At 48.2% G+C, this 21069-nt stretch overlaps 1 protein-coding gene across 7 annotated transcripts in view; it reads right to left on the reverse strand.

The window, feature by feature from the left end:
- gjc2 (gap junction protein gamma 2) overlaps positions 1-21069 on the reverse strand; it is a 390394-nt gene that overhangs the window by 27893 nt on the left and 341432 nt on the right. The window contains exon 4 of one of the 7 annotated variants that reach the window (XM_038798504.1): positions 4948-5008. The exons of the other annotated variants lie outside the window; for them this stretch is intronic. The gene's annotated coding sequence lies outside the window, so the exon portion shown is untranslated. The remainder of the gene's footprint in view (positions 1-4947; positions 5009-21069) is intronic. 7 annotated transcript variants of the gene reach the window in all.

The raw sequence follows: 21069 nt of genomic DNA on the forward strand, positions 1-21069 counted from the left end.
CACATTGCGCACGAGGAGCATAACACGGGTCTGGGATCCCCTGCCATTTTTACCCTTTACCTTAACTGATTACAAATATAGTATCAAATAATTAATAAGTGAAAGGAATAAAGATTTTACTTACCAATCACAATACTCACCAACACACAAAGAGTTAAATTTCTCCCAGCAACTGCTAATTGGAGCACTTTCCTTGCCAGCCAATCAGGTCATAGGGGGCGAGGAGCAGCCTCCGACGCCGAAGTGAAACACTACGGTTTTCACTCCGGCGTCGGCACTTAGTCTCCCGATGGGAGGATCTCGCCCGATATTTCTGGCAAAGTTTCACTCATTCATACACTCATTTCCTTTCAAATATAAGTTGTGTAAGGACATTGCTGTTGGCCACATAGCTAAAAAGCTACCAGATGCAGTATTAAGCCAAAATGACCTGTCAAGTTACAGAAACCTAGCTAGGGCAGCAGTTGATACCCTGCAATTAGACACAATGACCATGGGCGAGGGAATGGTATATGACAGTCTTGCCTAAGTTTCTATTTATTTTTCAGAATTTCCTGATTTCAAGTCTTTTTTTGGGAAGGATGAATCGGATAATTTCGGAGCTTATATGGGTGGGTAAGATACACCGGGTTAGGAGGGGGTTTTTGGAGAGGGACAGGTGGAGGGAGGTTAGCGTTGCTGAGCTTGTTGAATCCTGGCCCCCTATTCCCCCCCCCCCCCCCCCCCCGGGGGGCTAGGAGAGCTGTGCCGTAAATCTCGGCCGTCGGGCCTCGTCGCTGGCGTCAACGCCCGGTGCGCCGAGAATGATGCAGCCGGCGCGCCTAACGAAGTCAGCCGTGCATGCGCAGGTTGGCCGGCGCCAACCCACGTTTGCGCGGTTGCCGTCTTCCCCTCCGACGCCCTGCAAGACGTGGCGGCTTGATCTTGCGGGGCGGCGGAGGGGAAAGAGTGTGCCCCTTTGAGACGCCGGCACTGATCGCGGGCCAGTCCCCTCCCGAGCACGGTCGTGGTGCTCACTCCCCTCTGCACCCCCCACAAGCCACAAACCAGGTATTGGCGCCATGTTCACGCCGGCAGCGACCAGGTGTGGTTGCCACCGGCGTTAACCGGTCGGGAACGGCAGGCCGCTCTGCCCATCCATTTTTCACGGTGACCCGCGATTCTCCGAGCAGCGTGTCCCAAAACGCGGCTCGCCATTTTGGGGGGTGGGGGTGGGAGAATCGCGAGGGGTGCCAGAGCGGCCCTCCCGCGATTTTCCCACCCGGCGTGGGAGCGGAGAATCGTGCCCTCTCTCTTTTGCTTTTCCTCTCTCTCGAATTCCAACGTCTTCCTTTCAATTTCCATTTGAAAAGCTTTTTCTTTTTGCTGTATCGCCATTTATTTTTATTTTTGCTACATTACATTTCTTTTTCTTACGTTTCCATTTCTTTCTCCATTCTTTTTAATTCCCTCTCGTGCTCAAACTGCAACCAAATTCTCTCTAGCTCAATTTCTCCACCAGAGAATGTCTTTGAATCTACACTACTTCATGGGCTCCCCTGTGCTTCTAACAGACCCAAGTATTCAACCAATATATCCTATATCTCTGCCTTTCTAGCTTTAGCTGGCCCCTTTATTTTTAATTTACCTGCCAATTCAATTAGCTTGCCTTTTTGAAGCGCATTAATATAAACCAAAGACAAGGGGCTGGATTCTCCGACCCCCTGCTGGGGTTCTCCGGCACCAGAGATTTGGCGGGGGTGGGAATCGTGCCGAGCCTGTCGGTGGGCACCCACCCGGCGATTCTCCGGCCCGCGATGGGCTGCTGTAATGCCAGTCTCGCTGCTGTAATGCCGGTCCCGCCGGCGTGAATCAAAACACCTCCCCTACCGGCGGGACTGGCAGCGCGGGCGCACTCCAGGCTCCTGGGGGGGGGGGGGAGGGGGGGCGATCTGGCCCCGGGGAGTGCCCCAATGGTGGTTGGCCCGCGATCGGACCCCTCCAATCGGCGGGCGGGCCTGTGCTGTGGGGGCACTCTTTTCCTTCTGAGTTAGCCATAGCCTTCACGATGGCCGACGCTGAAGTGGCCCCCTCCCCTGTGCATGCGCGGGGATGACGTCAGCAGCCGCTGACGCTCCGGCGCATACGGGGACTTCCGCCGGCCGGACGGGAACCACTCTGGCGCGGGCCTAGCCCCTCAAGATGGGGGCTTTTGGGGCAGCGCGATGCCGGAGTGGTTCATGCCACTCCATCCCATTGGGACCCCCCGCCACGCCGGGTAGGGAAGAATCCAGCCCAAGTTGTCCACTTGGAGAAAAATCTTAGCAGTTTCCAGAGCCACCCTGTTATATTGCTACAAACCAGGGGTGGGCTTGTCTGACCCCCCACCGGGTCGGAGAATCGCCGTGGGGGTGGCGTCGTTCCGCCCCTGCTGGCTGCCGAATTCTCCGGTGGCAGGTATTTGGCGGGGGCGGGAACCGTGCCATCCCGGTCATCGGCCGCTGGCAGCGTCCCCCCCCCCCCCCCCCCCCCCGGCGGCGATTCTCCGTCCCACGATGGGCCGAGTGGCCGCCCGTTTTCAGCCGGTCCCGCCGGCGTAAATTAGAGTAGGTACTTACCGGCGGGACCTGGCTGCGCGGGCGGCCTCCAGGGTCCTTGGGGGGGGGGCGAGCGGGGAACTAGCCCCGGGAAGTGCCTCCAAGGTGGCGTGGCCCACGATCGGGGCCCACCGATCCGCGGGCGGGCCTGTGCGGTGGGGGCACTCTATTCCTCTGCATCGGCTGGTGTAAAAGTCCGCGATGACCGACGTTTTGGTGAACCCCCTGCGCATGCGCTGGGATGACGCCAGCACACGCTGCCGTTCCCGTGCATGCGCCAACTCGTGCCGGCCGGCAGAGGCCCTTCAGCGCCGGCCGGCGGGGCGCAAACCACTCCGCCGTAGCCCCTGAAGGTGCGGAGGATTTCGCACCTTCATGGCGGCCCCATGCCAGAGTGGTTCACAGTAAGAAGTCTTACAACACCAGGTTAAAGTCCAACAGGTTTGTTTCAAACACGAGCTTTCGGAGCACGGCTCCTTCTTCAGGTGAATGATTCACCTGAAGAAGGAGCCGTGCTCCGAAAGCTCGTGTTTGAAACAAACCTGTTGGACTTTAACCTGGTGTTGTAAGACTTCTTACTGTGCTCACCCCAGTCCAACGCCGGCATCTCCACATCATGAGTGGTTCACACCACTCCTCGGCGCTGGGACCGCCCGCCCTGCCGGGTAGTGGAGAATCCCACCCCTGGGGCACGATTCTCCGCTCCCCACGCAGCCCGGGAGAATCGCGGGGGGGCCCCCCTGACATTTTTTACGCCCCCCGTGATTCTCCCCCCCCCCCCCCCCCGCTCATACAAATCGCCGCTCGCCGTTTTTCAAGGCGAACAGCGATTCTCCGAGCCCAATGGGCCCGTTTCATGACGGCGGAAAACACACCTGGTCGCTGCATTCGTGAAACGGGCGCCAGATGCCCGTTTGGGGCATCTAGGGGCCCGATTGGGACGGGAGCACCACGACTGTGCACGGGAGGGGACAGGCCCGCAATCGGTGCCCAGCGTCCAAAATGGACGCACTCTTTCCCCTCCGCCGCCTGGCAAGATCAAGCCGCCACGTCTTGCCGGAAGGCTGAGGAGAAAGACGGCCACCGCGCATGCGCGGGTTCATGCCGTCTGCGCGATGAAGTCATCCGCGCATGCGCGGGTTGGAACCGGCAACCCGCGCATGCGCGGATGACTTCACATTCTCGCCTGCCGAGAAAGACGGAGGCCCGTTCCTCCGTTGGGGGTGAATTAGGTGCGGAGAGCGGGCTCCGAGGCCGTCGTGAACCTCAGCCAAGTTCACGACGGCCTTCATGAATTCAGCCCCCTGCGGAGAATTCCACCCCTGGTCTCTCTTTTTACTTCATACTGTAACACATCGCCGCCTGATGTTACAAAGATCCCAGGCAAGCCCCCAAATTATGTTACGACCCCAGGCTAGTGCGCGGTCAATTTCAGCCCTACTTGTCAAGGAATTGCAACACAATATAAATTAATAAATAATTCTCAAAGTCTTGAGCCCTTGGCTGCCCAATAACTGTAGTCACCAGGTTTGTAAATTTAAACACAATTAATTTTATTACTAATAACTATAATTAAATATGCAGCAAATGCAACAGGTTAACTATTATCTAATTCCTAAGCCCCCTCTTTAACTTATCCCACTCTCCACACACACACACATGGCAGAGGGGAAAAGAGGGGTGTAAAAATAATAATGAAAGTAAAAAGACAAGAGATTTTGTTTCAGATGGTTGTCCCTCACACATTTTTCTTCAATCTAGGCTTTCAAGTCAAGGTTTTCACTATAGATTCATGCAGATTCTGTGTGGCCGGCGCGATAGCACAGTGGTTAGCACTGTTGCTTTACAGTGCCAGGGTCCCGGGTTCGATTCCCGGCTTGGGTCACTGTCTGCGCGGAGTCTGCACGTTTTCCCCATGTCTGCGTGGGTTTCCACCGGGTGCTCCGGTTTTCTCCCACAAGTCCCGAAAGACCTGCTGTTCAGTGAATTGGGCATTCTGAATTCTCTCTCAGTGTACCAGAGTGTGGCGACTGAAGTATTTTCACAGTAGCTTCAATGCAGTGTTAATGTGAGCTTACCTGTGAGAGTAATGAACATGATGATTATTATTATTACAGCGAGAAACAGGAGTGAGAGAGAGAACAGCTTCTTTCCTCTGAGCGTCCAGGACTCCAACTGCCCTTCCCTGGTTCTCTGAAAAAATCACCCATTCGGCAGGATCTAATCACCACCTGTTTCCGGGCAGAATACAGCTTTTGGCCAATTCATTTCAAGACTTCAAAATATACGTCCATAAAGTGTCCACGGATCAAAATAATAACAGCAAAAATAAAGAAAAAACAACAAGGCCATCAATAATAAGGGTACTTACAAGGAGCACCTGTTTCCACTTGCTCGTGGGCTGGTAACCAGAGGTGACAGATCTAAGATAACTGGCAAAAGAACCAAGAGGAGATTTTTTGCTATGCAATGAATTGTTATAAACTGATGAGGACTATCTGAAAGGGTGTGAAAGCCGGTTTCAAAATTAATTGTAAATATAAGGCCATTGTCAGAGATGGGGAGTTGGACCAATTGGATAGACGCTTCAAAAATAGGCTGATTGGCTGGGCTTCTTCTGTATTGTAAGAGTTTAGGATTATGAATCATTTATTCACTTGAAACAAAGCTCAGCTTTAGCATTTTGCTTAGCATCAACTTCATAGCAAACGTAATATTACACTATTCGCAGTGAAAGGATCCGTTTTCTGAAAAAGAATTTGCCCCGAGGACATCACCAGCACAACAAGGCAGTCTCAGGAACTGGTTTAGCACAGGCCTAAATCGTTGGCTTTGAAAGCAGACCAAGGCAGGCCAGCATCACGGTTCAATTCCTGTACCAGCCTCCCCGAACAGGCGCGGAATGTGGCGACGAGGGGCTTTTCACAGTAACTTCATTTGAAGCCTACTTGTGACAATAAGGGATTTTCATTTTTCATTTCATTTTCATTTCTTCCCCTCTTGTTGCACAGCCTTACCAGGGAGGAGGTGCATATGTTTTTGATTGAAAGCCGTGGCAGTATATCAAGTTCTGCTAGGTACACTCATTCTAATCTCCGACTCGCTCCTTCCAATCTTTAAAAACATTTCAGGTCGGATTTGTGACTTCTGCAACGTACAGGTTTCAAGCTGGTTCTAGCCATACATGATACAAAACTTCCTCCAAGCAGTTATAACCTTCGGTTGAACATTACTTTCGACAGAAAACATGCACCAGCAAACATACCATTGAGACATCCAACAAGTTTCCAGCCTCGAATATCACAGTGAAAAGGAGAAGGCTTAACCACTAAGGAATACCTTCGATCAAACAGTATATCATTTGGCTCCGAATGGGATTAAGGCGACCAAGCCTGATTGCCTCCACAGCACAACCATTTTTGTCAACCTCAGATGTACTTAATAGTCATGTTAATAACCTTGTTAAAGTTGAAACAGCTCATTAAACTTCATGAGAAGTCTCTGGGTTCTGATTGAGTGTCTCATTAAGTTATAATTTTATTGGCTACATTTCATACTTTCAGCAGTGGGGCCGTCTAGCATAATAATTTACTGATTTTGTCTGAGGTCTTTCACAAATCACCTCCCTTGCATCCCAACAGGCAAAAGAGACATTTAGATTTTTCTGAATGCAGTGGACTTCGCAACATGATGGAGGATATCAGTATTCTGCAATCAATTTTATCATGTCACCTTCTCTGACAAACCATCATCCATAAGTTTATCCCCCCATTAATTTTCATGTGCTAGAATTATTACTTTTTCCTCTTTCATCTCTATACTTATTATCCACAAATGCAATTACCATTCTCTCAATCGTTCACTACAACCTTAATGGAATATCTGTGGAAACGCCAGAAAAATGACGTGAACACTGTTTATGCCATTACTCCTGACTTCTGCCACTTTTATGCTAAAATTACCCTCTGGAATTTAACGCCAATAGGTTTGCTTGAGCCTATTATAAACATTTGCTTATTTTCTGATGGTAAGGCTTTGCAACATGAGGGGAAGAGATTGTCTTTTTGTGAATAGTGATGTCCAAGGTGCAAATTCTTTTTCAGAAAACTGGGGCGGGATTCTCCCATCGGGCGGCTAAGTGCCGAAACGGGAGTGTTTTACTCCGGCGTCGGCGCCCGTTGCGGAATCGGCGCGCCGGCGCTGGAGCATACCCCAGCCGGCTTCGCGCCGACCACGCCGATGGCGCCGATTCTCTGCACTGCGGAGAATTGTGTCCTGGCGTCGGGGCGGCGTGGCGCGATTCGCGCGCCGCCAATTCTCCGACCCGGTGGGGGGGTCGGAGAATTCCGCCCCTGATCTTTTCACTGCAAATAGCGTAATATTGTGGTTGCTGTGAAGTTGGAGCTAAACAGCTGACAAAATGGTCAAGCTGAGGTTTATTTCAAGGGAATGAATGATTCATAATCATAAAATCTTATGGTACAGAAGAAGCCCAGTCAATTTAGTTGTGAAGAAGTATTCCAATCATTCCAATTCCCCATTCCTAACAATGGCCCCTATAAGTTTTGCCTCATATTTCCAATTTGTTTTCCTTGTACTTAAAAAACATAACTCAACCCTTTCATATGTTCATTTGTGTTCTTATCAAAATGGGGAGGGGGGAGGGGGCGATTTTGCTTTTGCATTGGGCGCAAGATCTCGCAAGAGCTGGTAAGCAAGAATCTCGTCGGTGAGATCTTGTTTTCCGATTTTCCCTGCACTCCAGTGATGTGGCGAGGTTCCCGTCCAGGCAATGCCCCCGGCAACGTTTTTCAGCCTCAGCTTGCCAGCGTGACAGCATAGGCCACATCTCTCTATTTTCTTTTTGTACAGAGTGCTGCACAAGTGGATGAACAGCACGCCGGTTTACTCGCCTCAGCTAGCATTCTGTGCAAAAATGAGAAAATTCTGCCCGTTGGGCAGTATTTTCCATTTTCTTTCCAAAGTGCTGGGCTCAGGTGGGAAATGTGGTATGCAGCTCGCTAGCTGCACTGCTGACTTTTCCTGTTATATTTTTGAACATGTTGAGAAAATAAAATGCTGGAAGCGTGGCTCACGCCATCACACTGGCGTGTGGGGCACGGATACCAGAAAGGAAACCCCCCCAAAACCAATGGAGCTCCCCAAATGCCCTGTCCCTGGAACTACCCTTGCCACCCTGGCAGTGCCAGGGGTCAGTGCCCTACATGTCACTTTACCCACAGGGGTTATGCTTACCTGTGCCGCTCCAGCGGGTTGACTTTGACTGCTTTACGTTTGTAAAAAGCAGTCATATTCCAAAGGTCGGGGGATGATATGGTTGAGGAAGCCCTCTAATTATATTAAAATATTTAGCTATGAGGTTCCTGCCCTCGCTATATCACAGGCAAAGGATGGGGAAAATCAGAAAATTAGATCTTGCCAGCAAGATTCTCTTTATCGGAGTCTTGAGCCGCTGTGGCTCAAATTCACAGCCATTGTGATAGGTATATTAGTTACAGGCAGCACATTCAATAATCAAATACAAAACAGGGTGCTGATCAGACTGTTTTACGCTAATATTCAAGATGAAATTACAATCCTTTTTCCCATCCTCACCTAATGGCCTAGAAATGTAATGGCGCCCAGAGGGTGGAAAGTAAAAGTAAAGGCGCCATAATCCCAGTTCCCAAAAGGCACTTTGAAGGGAAGAGCTGACTGGTGGTGATTTAACCTGAGGATCACCACACCTCAGGCAAAGGGCAAGGTCATGAATAACCTCAACCGGTACAGGAATTGAACCGAACCTGCTGGTCTCACTCTGCATCACGAACCAGCTGTTCAGCCAACTGATCAACTGACCGAATGAAGTTTGTATACTGCATGCTTACGTAGTATTAATTCAGGATGCTACCCCACTACTCATTAGCTACATGTCTATAAGGAGAGCTGCAGTGAATGGAGTTTTCGCTGAGCGCCAAATTCTCTGTTCTCACCGGCAGCGGTGGCAGGGCAAACGAGACACGGAAAATTTTGCCCCAGTCAGGAAATTTCCATGCTCGCCACACCCACCTTGTGAGAAAGTGCCCCGCCAAATCTCCAGAATGCAGGTGCAGGCGAAATGGGTGTAGCCATGGGGGCTGAGACATTGTCCTAGTTATTTCCTTAAATTTTAGGCCCTTAAACTCTGATCCCTTACAGCCCAAACCCATGCCAACACATTTGTCCCTTCACACTCCCGCACCTTTTGCCATTACACCTTCCATGCCAGGGCAGCACGGTGGCCTAGTGGTTAGCATAACCGCCTCACGGCGCTGAGGTCCCAGGTTCGATCCCGGCTCTGGGTCACTGTCCGTGTGGAGTTTGCACGTTCTCCCCGTGTCTGCATGGGTTTCGCCCCCACAACCCAAAAATGTGCAGAGTAGGTGGATTGGCCACGCTAAATTGCCCCTTAATTGGAAAAAATAATTGGCTAATCTAAATTTATTTTAAAAAATAAAAAAAATTACACCTTCCATGCCTGCTCACCCAGAATCCACCACTGGCAGACCTAAGGAGTCATGTTGAGATGAAATTAGATAAAGGTCTAAATATATAATACAGCCTTATATATAATATTAAAAACAATTCCCATTCATGAAGCCCATTCAAGACTTTAAAGTCTCAAGTATTTAATCTCTTACACGTGGCTAAACAGCTGGTGTAGGAGGGAGGGTTTCCGTTATCTGGATCACTGGGAGATCTTCTGGGGAAGGTGTGACCTGTATAAGAAGGACGGGTTGCATCTAAACTGGAGAGGCATAAATATCCTGGCCACGAGGTTTGCTTGGGAGGGTTTAAACTAGTATGGCAGAGGGGTGGGTACCAGAGCAATAGGTCAGAAGGTGAAAAAATTGAGGGAGAACTAGGGAATAGGGTCAGTATGGTCCTGATGAAGAGCAGGCAGGGAGATGTTGCTGAAAACAGCAGGACTAGTGGCCTGAAGTGCATATGTTTTAATGTAAGAAGTATAACAGGTAAGGAACTTAGAGCTTAAATTAGTACTTGGAACTATGATGTTGTTGCCATTATAGAGACCTGGTTGAGGGAAGGACAGGATTGGCAGCTAAATGTTCCAGGATTTAGATGTTTCAGGCGGGATAGAGGGGGGTGTAAAGGGGGTGTAAGAGTTGCACTACTGGTTAGGGAGAATATCACAGCTGTACTGCGGCGAGGACACCTCAGAGGGTAGTGAGGCTATATGGGTAGTGATCAGGAATAAGAAGGGTGCAGTCACAATTTTGGGGGTTTACTACAGGCCATCCAACAGCCAGTGGGAAATAGAGGAGCAGATAGGTAGACATATTTTGGAAATGAGTAAAAGCAACAGGGTTGTTGCGATGGGAGACTTTAACTTCCCCAATATAGACTGGGACTCACTTAGTGCTAGGGGATTGGACAGGGCAGAGTTTGTAAGGAGCATCCAGGAGAGCTTCTTAAAACAATATGTAGATAGTCCAACTAGGGAAGGGGCTATACTGGACCTGGTATTGGGGAATGAGCCCGGCCAGGTGGTAGAAGTTTCAGTCGGGGAGCATTTCGGGAACAGTGACTACAATTCAGTAAGTTTTAAAGTGCTGGTGGACAAGGATAAGAGTGGACCTCGGGTGAATGTACTAAATTGGGGGAAGGCTAATTATAACAATGTTAGGCAGGAACTGAAAAACCTAGATTGGGGGCGGATGTTTGAGGATGAATCAACATCTGACATGTGGGAGGCTTTCAAATGTCAGTTGAAAGGAATTCAGGACCGTCCTGTTCTGGCGGAAGAAGGATAAATACGGCTAATTTCGGGAACCTTGGATAACGAGAGATATTATAGGCCTTGTCAAAAAGAAAAAGGAGGCATTTGTCAGGGCTCGAAGGCTGGGAACAGACGAAGCCTGTGTGGAATATAAACAAAGTAGGAAGGAACTTAAGCAAGGAGTCAGGAGGGCTAAAAGGGGTCACGAAAATTTATTGGCAAATAGGGTTATGGAAAATCCCAAGGCTTTTTACACGTACATAAAAAGAAAGAGGGTAGCCAGGGAAAGTGTGGGCCCACTGAAGGACAGGCGAGGGAATCTATGTGTGGAGCCAGAGGAAATGGGCGAGGTTCTAAATGAATACTTTGCATCAGTATTCACCAAAGAAGAGGAATTGGTGGATGTTGAGTCTGGAGAAGGGTGTGCAGATAGCCTGGGTCACATTGAGATCCAAAAAGATCCAAAATGTTGTTGGGTGTCTTGAAAAATATTACGGTAGGTAAGTCCCCAGGGCCTGATGGGATCTACCCCAGAATACTGAAGGAGGCTAGAGAGGAAATTGCTGAGGCCTTCACAGAAATCTTTGGATCCTCACTGTCTTCAGGTGATGTCCCGGAGGACTGGAGAATAGCCAATGTTGTTCCTTTGTTTAAGAAGGGCAGCAAGGATAATCTAGGGAACTACAAGCCTTAAGTCAGTGGTAGGGAAATTACTTGAGAGAATTCTTCGAGACAGGATCTACTCCCATTTGGAAGCAAATGGACGTATTAGCGAGAGGCAGCACGGCTTTGTGAAGGGGAGGTCGTGTCTCACTAACTTAATAGAGTTTTTCGAGGAGGTCACAAAGATGATTGATGCAGGTAGGGCAGTGGATTTTTCTACACGGACTTCAGTAAGGCCTTTGACAAGGTCCCTCATGGCAGACTGGTACAAAAGATGAAGTCACACGGGATCAGGGGTGAGCTGGCAAGATGGATACAGAACTGGCTAGGTCATAGAAGGCAGAGAGTAGCAATGGAAGGGTGCTTTTCTGATTGGAGGGCTGTGACTATTGGTTTTCTGCAGGGATCAGTGCTGGGACCTTTGCTGTTCGTAGTATATATAAATGATTTGGAGGAAAATGTAACTGGTCTGATTAGTTAAGTTTGCAGACGACACAAAGGTTGGTGGAATTGCAGATAGCGATGAGGACTATCAGAGGATACAGCAGGATTTAGATCGTTTGGAGCGGAGAGATGGCAGATGGAGTTTAATCCGGACAAATGTGAGGTAATGCATTTTGGAAGGTCTAATGCAGGTAGGGAATATACAGTGAATGGTAGAACCCTCAAGAGTATTGACAGTCAGAGAGATCTAGGAAATGAATTTTCATTTCATTTTCACAGGTCACTGAAAGGGGCAACACAAGTGGAGAAGGTAGTCAAGAAGGCATACGGCATGCTTGCCTTCATTGGCCGGGGCATTGACTATAAAAATTGGCAAGTCATGTTGCCGCTGTATAGAACCTTAGTTAGGCCACACTTGGAGTATAGTGTTCAATTCTGGCCGCCACACTACCAGAAGGATGTGGAGGCTTTAGAGAGGGTGCAGAAGAGATTTACCAGGATGTTGCCTGGTATGGAGGGCATTGGCTATGAGGAGAGGTTGAATAAACTTGATTTGTTTTCACTGGAACGACAGAGGTTGACGGGCGACCTGATAAAGTTTGACAAAATTATGAGGGGCATAGACCGAGTGGATGGTCAGAGACTTTTTCCCCCAGAGTAGAGGGGTTAATTACTAGGGGGCATAGGTTTAAGGTGCGAGGGGCAAGGTTTAGAGGAGATGTATGAGGCACATTTTTTTACATGGAGGGTAGTGGGTGCCTGGAACTCGCTGCCGGAGGAGGTGGTGGAAGCAGGGACGATAGTGACGTTTAAGGGGCATCTTGACAAATACATGAATAGTATGAGAATAGAGGGATACGGACCCTGGAAGTGCAGATGATTTTAGTTTAGACGGGCAGCATGGTCGGCACAGGCTTGGAGGGCCGAAGGGCCTGTTCCTGTGCTGTACTTTGTTTTGTTCTTTGACAGGTAATCATTTAATAATCTGTGAGTTGTCATGCAATCAGTGAACCTAAGATCCCATTCTGAGATAATGGTAGGTTATGGAAAGTAGCCAAGCTTTAATAATGACACAATGATTGCCCTAGGGGAAGTGTCAACTGACAGCTGTTATAACTGCTGTGACATATTTTTACCTCTCACTAACATAGCAGTCTGAGATTAATTTTTAAAAGGTTGGGAATTTAAATATCTTAACAACTTGGCAATTCCACAGACTTTATCCACCCATCATGAGCAAATTATGTTTTCTGCTCACATACAATGGGCTAAGGCTTTTACTGCAATGAAAACGGGGTCTGCTTGAACTCAGCACTGAGTTCAAATGTCCCTTTTGAGTTCAGGTTTCCCTCATGATGAGTCACACTCTTAATTGCTGCCACCCCTGCTCTTACTACCTTTTTACATCTATACACTTAGAGAGCACATTTGGGGCTGAACCCTCTCCTGGCAGGGGCGGGGATGGGGAGCGTTTCCTGTTCTGGAGGCGGACGTGAAATCACACGATATAGTCCATCCCTGGTGGAATTAAATATGCATCAGAGGGTTTAGCACTATCTGTGATGGTCAGGCTTGATGGCACGTGTCCCATAATCATACCCAAGTGCCATTTTGGAAAGGCATCCAACATCAGTGCCCCACCATTGAAGGATAATGAACCTCCTGAACAAAGAAGATTGACCGCCTGGAACACTCTGAGGTTAGAAGGTGGACCTCCTTCATGATACTGAAGCTGGAAGATCCACCTGAAAGATGCTTTCCCCCTCACCCACTACTGTGATGTCCCAGGGTCGCTAGCGGCCTCCATCCTGAAATCCAGAAGCAACTCCAGGCCTTCTTCAGGTAAGTCCTGAAGGCCAACTTCTGTTGGCCCAGACATCTCCACAACCAGTGTGTACTGCTGCTGGGGCAACGGAGCATCGGGCATGGGGTGGGGGGGGGGGGGGGGGGGGGGGGAAGAGGTACAGTAGGATTATGTCCAAGCCTTTATTTACATCCCATTATTGGAATGTAAATCGGTTTCCTATCCTACTGCTCTCCAGCGACATTCCCAATACGCCATGGTGGGCACCTGCTGTAATTCACGAGAGTGTGGAAACAATTTTTATGCCTCCCGCCAAATTCTACGCCCCCCTGCCCACCCATTGTACCCACCAGAAGGGGCATGGGAGAATTCAGGCCTTTCCGTTTTATGTTAATTGCAAGTCTTATCTCATAAAATTTCTGATTTCCTTCTCCATTTCTCCTCTGAATGTCATATTTTTAGCCTGGTTCTCACTTGGAATTATCAGCCTGACATTTATTGTCCAACCTTTCCCCTTCTTGGAAATATACCTCAGCTGTAGGTGAGCCATCTCTTTAAAGGCAGCCCATTGTTCCATTCCAGTTTTACCAGCCAATCACTGATTCCAATTTACCTGGAACAAATATGTTCCCATCCAACTGAATTGGCCCTCCTCCAATTAAATATTTTTACTTTATATTGCTCCATATCCTTTTCCATGGCTAACCTAAACCACCTGATCACTGTTCCCTGGCAGTTCCCAGATTGATAACTGGTCCACTTGACCCACCTCATTTCCCAGAATTGGAACCAGATCCAGCAGTGCCTCCTTCCTTGTTGGACTGGAAATATACTGATCCAGAAAATTCTCCTGAACACACTTATAGTCATAGAATTTACAGCGCAGAAGGAGGCCACTCGGCCCAACACATCTGCACCGGCCCTTGGAAAGAGCACCCAATTTAAGCCCACGCTTCCACCCTTTCCCCATAACCCAGTAACACCACCTAATCTTTTGGACACTAAGGGGTAATTTAGCATGGCTAATCCACCTAACCTGCACATCTTTGAACAGTGGGAGGAATTCGGAGCACCAGGAGGAAACCCACTTCAGAATCTTATTCCCTTCTCAGCCTTTACCGGAACACCAATCCCAGTCTATTTGAGGGTGGAGGATAACTGAACCCCCCCCCCCCCCCCCCCCCCCCATTATTGCAACATTTTTGCACTTCTCTGACATTTTCCCGCTAATTTGTTTCTCTAGATCTTTCCTTCTCATTACTTTTACTGTTTTGCTTTGATATTTTCCTTTCTTTTTAATGCATCACACACTAAAGTGGGAAACCTACTTGTCAGCACTTAAACCAAGGAGAAATATTCAACTCAATGAACCTAAAAGCACCTCCAGAATTGAACCTTTCAATATTTTAGTGAAGCCTGGTCATGAATCATTAGAAAAAAGTGTTTGAAGATTTCATTTCCGACAGTCATAAATTACAGTTGTAACAGGGTTATGGTTGTGAAGTGGTTTTGTCGCTAGGCTAATAAATTCAAATCACATCACGACAGCTTAAGAATTTGAATTCAATTAAAAAAGGTAAAAACTTCTTAAAAACTGGCATCAGCTTCAAAGCTGCTTGTTTGTCAATAAAGAGCAATGGGGCGATTATCTTCCCACATTGCTCCCAGTGCGCATCTCCTGGAATAGCAGGAGAGTCCCTAAACGGGGTCTGCACTGGGCGACCAATCGAGCGTATTGCTCCCAGTCCCAGGGCAACCGGTGCAATCTGGTTTTGCAGTGCCATTCAATGGCACACCAAGGTTCACGCTGGAACTGAGAGGGATGGGATCTAATTTCACTGACAGGTCCTGTTGCTCAAAGATTGGGACGCTCTTTTTAAAGACTGCCCGGATCTCAAAATGCTGCTGCAGCCCACCCCGGATCAACATAGAACATAGAAACATAGAACATACAGTGCAGAAGGAGGCCATTTGTCCCATCAAGTCTGCACCGACCCATTTAAGCCTTCACTTCCACCCTATCCCCATAACCCAATAACCCCATCTAACCTTTTTTGGTCACTAAGGGCAATTTATCATGGCCAAACCACCTAACCTGCATGTCTTTGGACTGTGGGAGGAAACCGGAGCACCCGGAGAAAACCCACGCAAAAGGGGAGAACATGCAAACTCCACACAGACAGTGACCCAGCGGGGAATCGAACCTAGGACCCTGGCACTGTGAAGCCACAGTGCTATCCACTTGTGCTACCGTGCTATCACTGACAATGATCCTTGCCATCTGCAGCCTTTAAACTCGTTAAACAGTCAGTCAGTATGTAAAATTAAAGTTCTCTCATAATAAAAAATAAAAGCATTCCCATCTGCACCCCCGAAATCCTTTAAACAGTCTGTCAGAATGCCAAGTTCAAAGATCTGTTAAGGTGAAGGTAAAAGTAATCCCTTTAATGTGTGGAAACCTTTGAAGTGGTTTTCTCACAGTCAATTTAATTACCCTTTAAAGTATTGAGGCCTATTTGTATGCCTAGAGGGCCAAAAGCTTTGAACTGCATTGTTTACTCACAATTTCATGCACCATTGACTCCCAAGAGCCTTTTTATTGACAAGTTGAGAGAGCTTCAACGGGGGAATTAAGATTGTTTATTGATATAGCTCTGCAGGATCCATTATCTCAAGCAGCAGAATATTTTCTAACCATAGTTTTATTGATGAATCTCGCGGACAAAAGGATTCAAATGAGTCATTTTAACCCATTCTCCATGCCCCTGTGATTTCCCGACTCTCTAAGCTGTGATTCAGGTAGGCGTGGATTGGTGCAAGTATTTATAAGTGTGGCCCCGAGGTGGGTGAAGGAGGTAGGCATTTAACATTGGCACCCCGATGTCCATTGGAGGGCACCCTCCCCCCAGCAACACAAATCGTGCTTACCCCACCTGCCCAACCCCTCTGCATAGGGGACCACAGTATCAGAAACCCCCATATCAAAGACCCCCATAATGAAGCAAACCACAATGTTTCTAAACTTCTAGCTATGATTGGCAGGCCCTCACCATTTCAAACAAAGTTTTAAGTGCTTTCTACTGAGTTTGATGACTGGGAGACTTTAGGAATATTAGATTCTATGTGTTGAGCAGTTTATTGTGTTAAAAGCCTGGGGTTATAGTGTGTTTGATTGCAATGGTCATGTTTTTAAAAAAGATCATTCTGTTTTGCAGGACCAGGGTTTTTTTTAGGGGCCAGAAGGTGAAATTGACAAGGAATGCATTTTTCAGTCTAGGCTAATGGACTCTGGTTTGACTGGGGAAGTCACTAGGGAGTTAATGCGCTTTGCAGCCTGCAGAGATCATTTGTTTTTCAGCTTGAGGAGATGAGACCCTTCCTGGGTGGAGCTTGGGAAGACAAAGACATTTTGAGAAGCTTTGGAGAGAAGCAGTTTTTGGAGAAGGCATGGAGAGAGAGCAGAGACTTTAGAGAGAGGAGTTGAATTCTGACCTTCCTGATGCTGAGTCCACAATTCTCACAAAGTATGATAGATTGAGATGTGTGTGTTTCTTTTCTTGTTGAAATTGACTAGTAATGTGTTAAGGTACAAATTGTAAGCGTTTATCTTTGGGTATGAAGTTAAAAAGTTTAATATTATAGTTACAATAAAGTTTTGTTTTAAAAATAACTAAGCCCTTGGGCAGCATGGTGGTGCAGTGGTTAGCACTGCTGCCTCACCCCACCGAGGTCCCAGGTTCAATCCCGGGTCTGGGTCACTGTCTGTGTGGAGTTTGCACATTCTCCCGGTTTTTGCGTGGGTTTTGCCCCCACAGCCCTTCACTGTCAGAGGGAGTATTGAGGGATTATGATGAGATGAGAAAAGCCATTTTAAGTGCATATGCACTAGCGCCAGAAGCCGAGAGTCAGAAGTTTAGAAATCTAAGGAAAGAACCACGTCAGACTTATATAGAATTTAAAAGAATCAAACAAAATAATTGACAGTTGGATAGGAACATTAAAAATTAATCAAGCATATGACTCTCTTGGGGAAACGGTTATTTTAGAGGAATGTGAAGATTCACTTCCTGCAGTAGTGAGAACCGTGTGTAAGAGCAAAAGGAAAAAATGCTCGACAGGCAGCAAAATGGCAGATGATTTTGAATTAGTTCAAAAATTAAGGTTTGTTTTTTTAAATCAATTTTAATCTGTGAAGGTTAGAAACTGGGGAAATGAGAAATCCACAGGTCGGCAAGGCAAAGGAGGTCTAGTTGGAGATATTAAGTAGAGTTTGCCTCAGGTTAAAAAAGAAACTTATGATAGTGGAAGCCCTTAGTTATTTGTTGGGAGAATTCACCCAATATGGCTCTAATGTCCTTACCGGAAGGAAACCGGACAGATTTTATGGGTGGGATTTTCTCCCCCTCCATGCAGCAGTGGAGGGCGACATACCAGTAGCAGGATCTTCAGGATCCATTGTCAACGTGGTTCCCCGTTGAAAGCACTACTTGCCGCTGCAAAACCTATGGCGGAGGGAGCCGTTGACGGGATCGTAAGATCCCGCCAGTATGAACAGCCAGAAAATCCCTTCAATCAAATCTAATAAGCAGAGGCAAGACTGTAGCATAGTGCCAATGTTGTTAAACTAGTAATTCAGGGACCCAGGCGAATGCTCTGGGGGATATGGGATCAAACCCCACCAGTGCAGCTGGTGAAATTTGAATTCAGTTAATAAATCTGGAATATAAAGCTAGTCTCAGTAATGGTGACCATCAATTGTTATTTTTTTTTTTTATAAATTTAGATTACCCAATTATTTTTTCTATTAAGGAGCAATTTAGCGTGGCCAATCCACCTACTCTGCACATTTTTGGGTTGTGGGGGCGAAACCCACGCAGACACGGGGAGAATGTGCAAACTCCACACGGACAGTGACCCAGAGCCGGGATCGAACCTGGGACCTCAGCGCCGTGAGGCGGTTGTGCTAACCACTAGGCCACCGTGCTGCCCAACCATCAATTGTTATAACAATACATCTAGTATGTCCAAATTGGTGAGATGCCCACATCCCAGCCGCTGAAGTGGTCTAGCAAACCACTCAGCTGTATCAAACCACTACCAGCTGTTCAAAAAGGTTCAATTAGGAATGTACAATTTTCGTACTCAAGGAAGAGTCCGGAAAGGAATGGTTTATTTCCAAAAGGAAAGTATTTACATGCAACATTCCAAGTCCCTGCCTGGTCTACTCTGCAGCTCGGCTCCTACCTGGGCCGGCTTTTATGACAATGAATGACGAGCCTGCTGATGGACCTCCACCCCTCAGCTGGGGAGCTCGTACTCCACAAGGCTCACGCGGAGATTAATCGGATCATCCACCTCGAGTCTCGTGGGGGTTATAACATCCCTTCACCCACCCTGAAGTCCACAAGTCCCTCTGAAGAAGGGAGCAGAGGAGACGTCTGCTCCTCTTTGCCTGTGGCTGTACCTCCGGTAGCTGCGAGGCTGGGTCGGGGGAGTGTAGCGTGTCATAGAGGTTTACAGCACAGAAAAGGCCCTTCGGCCCATCGTGCCTGTGTCGGTCCAAAAAAAACCTAACTATTCTGATCGCATTTTTTTTTTTTTTTTTAAATTTAGATTACCCAATTATTTTTTCTATTAAGGGGCAATTTAGCGTGGCCAATCCACCTACTCTGCACATTTTTGGGTTGTGGGGGCGAAACCCACACAGACACGGGGAGAATGTGCAAACTCCACACGGACAGTGACCCAGAGCCGGGATCGAACCTGGGACCTCAGCGCCGTGAGGCGGTTGTGCTAACCACTAGGCCACCGTGCTGCCCCGCATTTTCCAGCAGATGGCCCATGCATGCCTTGGCATTGCAAGTGCACATGTATATACTACAAGTGTCGGGGAACATAGTTTCTGTGATGACCGTCTGGGGGTGCCGCTGGTGACTGATGCCTGGTATAGTTGCTGTGGAAACCTCGGATGCCTGGGTCTCCATCTCGGAGTCAGAGTCCACTGCTTCTCGCATCTCAATGTCGGGGCCACCAATGTGCGACCCCCCCCAGGCCCTCATGTGCCAGGGCGTTGTGGCTGGAAATCGGTTCTCTGGTGGGGTGTGCACTAACACTGGGTCCCTTTTCCTGAGGTGATCAAGGTGCTTCCGCACCGTCTGTTCGTGAGTCTGTGGTACAAGACTGGTCCGGTCTGTTGGACCACTGTCCCTGGAAACCAACGGGCACCATCCCTGAAGTTTCAGACGTACACTGCACCACCTTGTTGGAATTCTCTGGTTCTTAGCACAGTAGCATAGTGGCTAGCACTATGGCTTCACAGTGCCAGGGTCCCAGATTCAATTCCAGGCTTGGTCAGTTTCTGTGCGGAGTCTGCACGTTTTCCCCGTGTCTGCGTGGGTTTCCTTCGGATACTCTGGTTTCCGCGGTTTTCTTGCGGTAGGCAATTTAATATTCTGAATTCTCCCTCTGTGTATCTGAACAGGCGCCGGAATGTGGCGACTAGGGGCTTTTCACAGTAACCTCATTGCAGTGTTAATGTAAGCCTACTTGTGACAATAATAAGGATTATAATATGAATAATGTTATAATAATATAACCGCATCCGCCTGCCTTGACCTCGCCTCTGCAGATCCTGACCAGTATTAGGGAACATAAGGCTGAGGCAGGTCCAACCCATCAATAGTTCCGCCGGTGCTACTCCAGTCATGGCATGTGGCGTGGTCTGGTACAAAAACCATGAGCCTGAACCACTGAACAAAAACCATGCTAATCTCGTTTGCACAGATCCTGTGGTCGGTTTCTTCATCCCTCTCTTGATGGTCTGCACCGCTCGCTTGTCCAGCCTGTTTGAGGAAGGGGGACATGGGGCCGTGCGGATGTGCCACACCCCATTTGCCTTAACAAAGCGTTCCAGCTTGTCACTGGTGAAGAGGGTACCATTGTCCATGATGGGCACCTCTGGGATGTGGTGGGTGCTGAAAGAGAGCCGCAGCTTCTCAACAATAGTCTTCAACATGGTGGAGGATATCTGATGGACTTCCAGCCACTTGGAATACATGTCTACCACGAGTAGAAACATGGACCTTTGAAAAGGCCAGGAAAAAATCAGCATGTAGGTGCACCCAAGATAGCTTCTGGCCAGCATCTTCATTTTCGACAGCTCTTGGTATCAGGTCCTGGAGTATGGCCTGCGTGCCCTGGTTTGGGACCACAACACGAGCTTCCCACATGTTGTCTTCCATACTGAGCTCCTGCATCTTGGCATCAAAGGCTCGTAGTTCTTCAGACAGTTTCCCTTGCTGACTCCAGTGTAAGATGATGTGCGTACTTTCGCCACTACGGAGTGTATCTGGGCAGCAGTGACGGGCAAGGTGTCCATGAAGTTAAGAGTCAGCCTTTGGTATGGAGGGAGGGTGGGGTGTTACTAATATTAACGGCAGCCTAACCGACTGCTGCCCATAAGTAACTAGGGTCATTGAAAGGGCAGCACGGTGGCCTAGTGGTTAGCACAACTGCCTCACGGCGCTGAGGTCCCAGGTTCGATCCCGGCTCTGGGTCACTGTCCGTGTGGAGTTTGCACATTCTCCCCGTGTTTGCGTGGGTTTCGCCCCCACAACCCAAAAATGTGCAGAGTAGGTGGATTGGCCACACTAAATTGCCCCTTAATTGGAAAAAATAATTGGCTCATCTAAATTTATTAAAAAAAAAAAAAAACTAGGGTCATTGACTTGCCTGCAATGGCTAGGGGTTCCCCCGTATAGAGTGCGATTCTTGTCTCAGTGTCCCGCAAACACAGGTTCTGA

This window comes from Scyliorhinus canicula, chromosome 5, assembly GCF_902713615.1.
Source record: "Scyliorhinus canicula chromosome 5, sScyCan1.1, whole genome shotgun sequence".
NCBI lineage: Eukaryota > Metazoa > Chordata > Chondrichthyes > Carcharhiniformes > Scyliorhinidae > Scyliorhinus > Scyliorhinus canicula.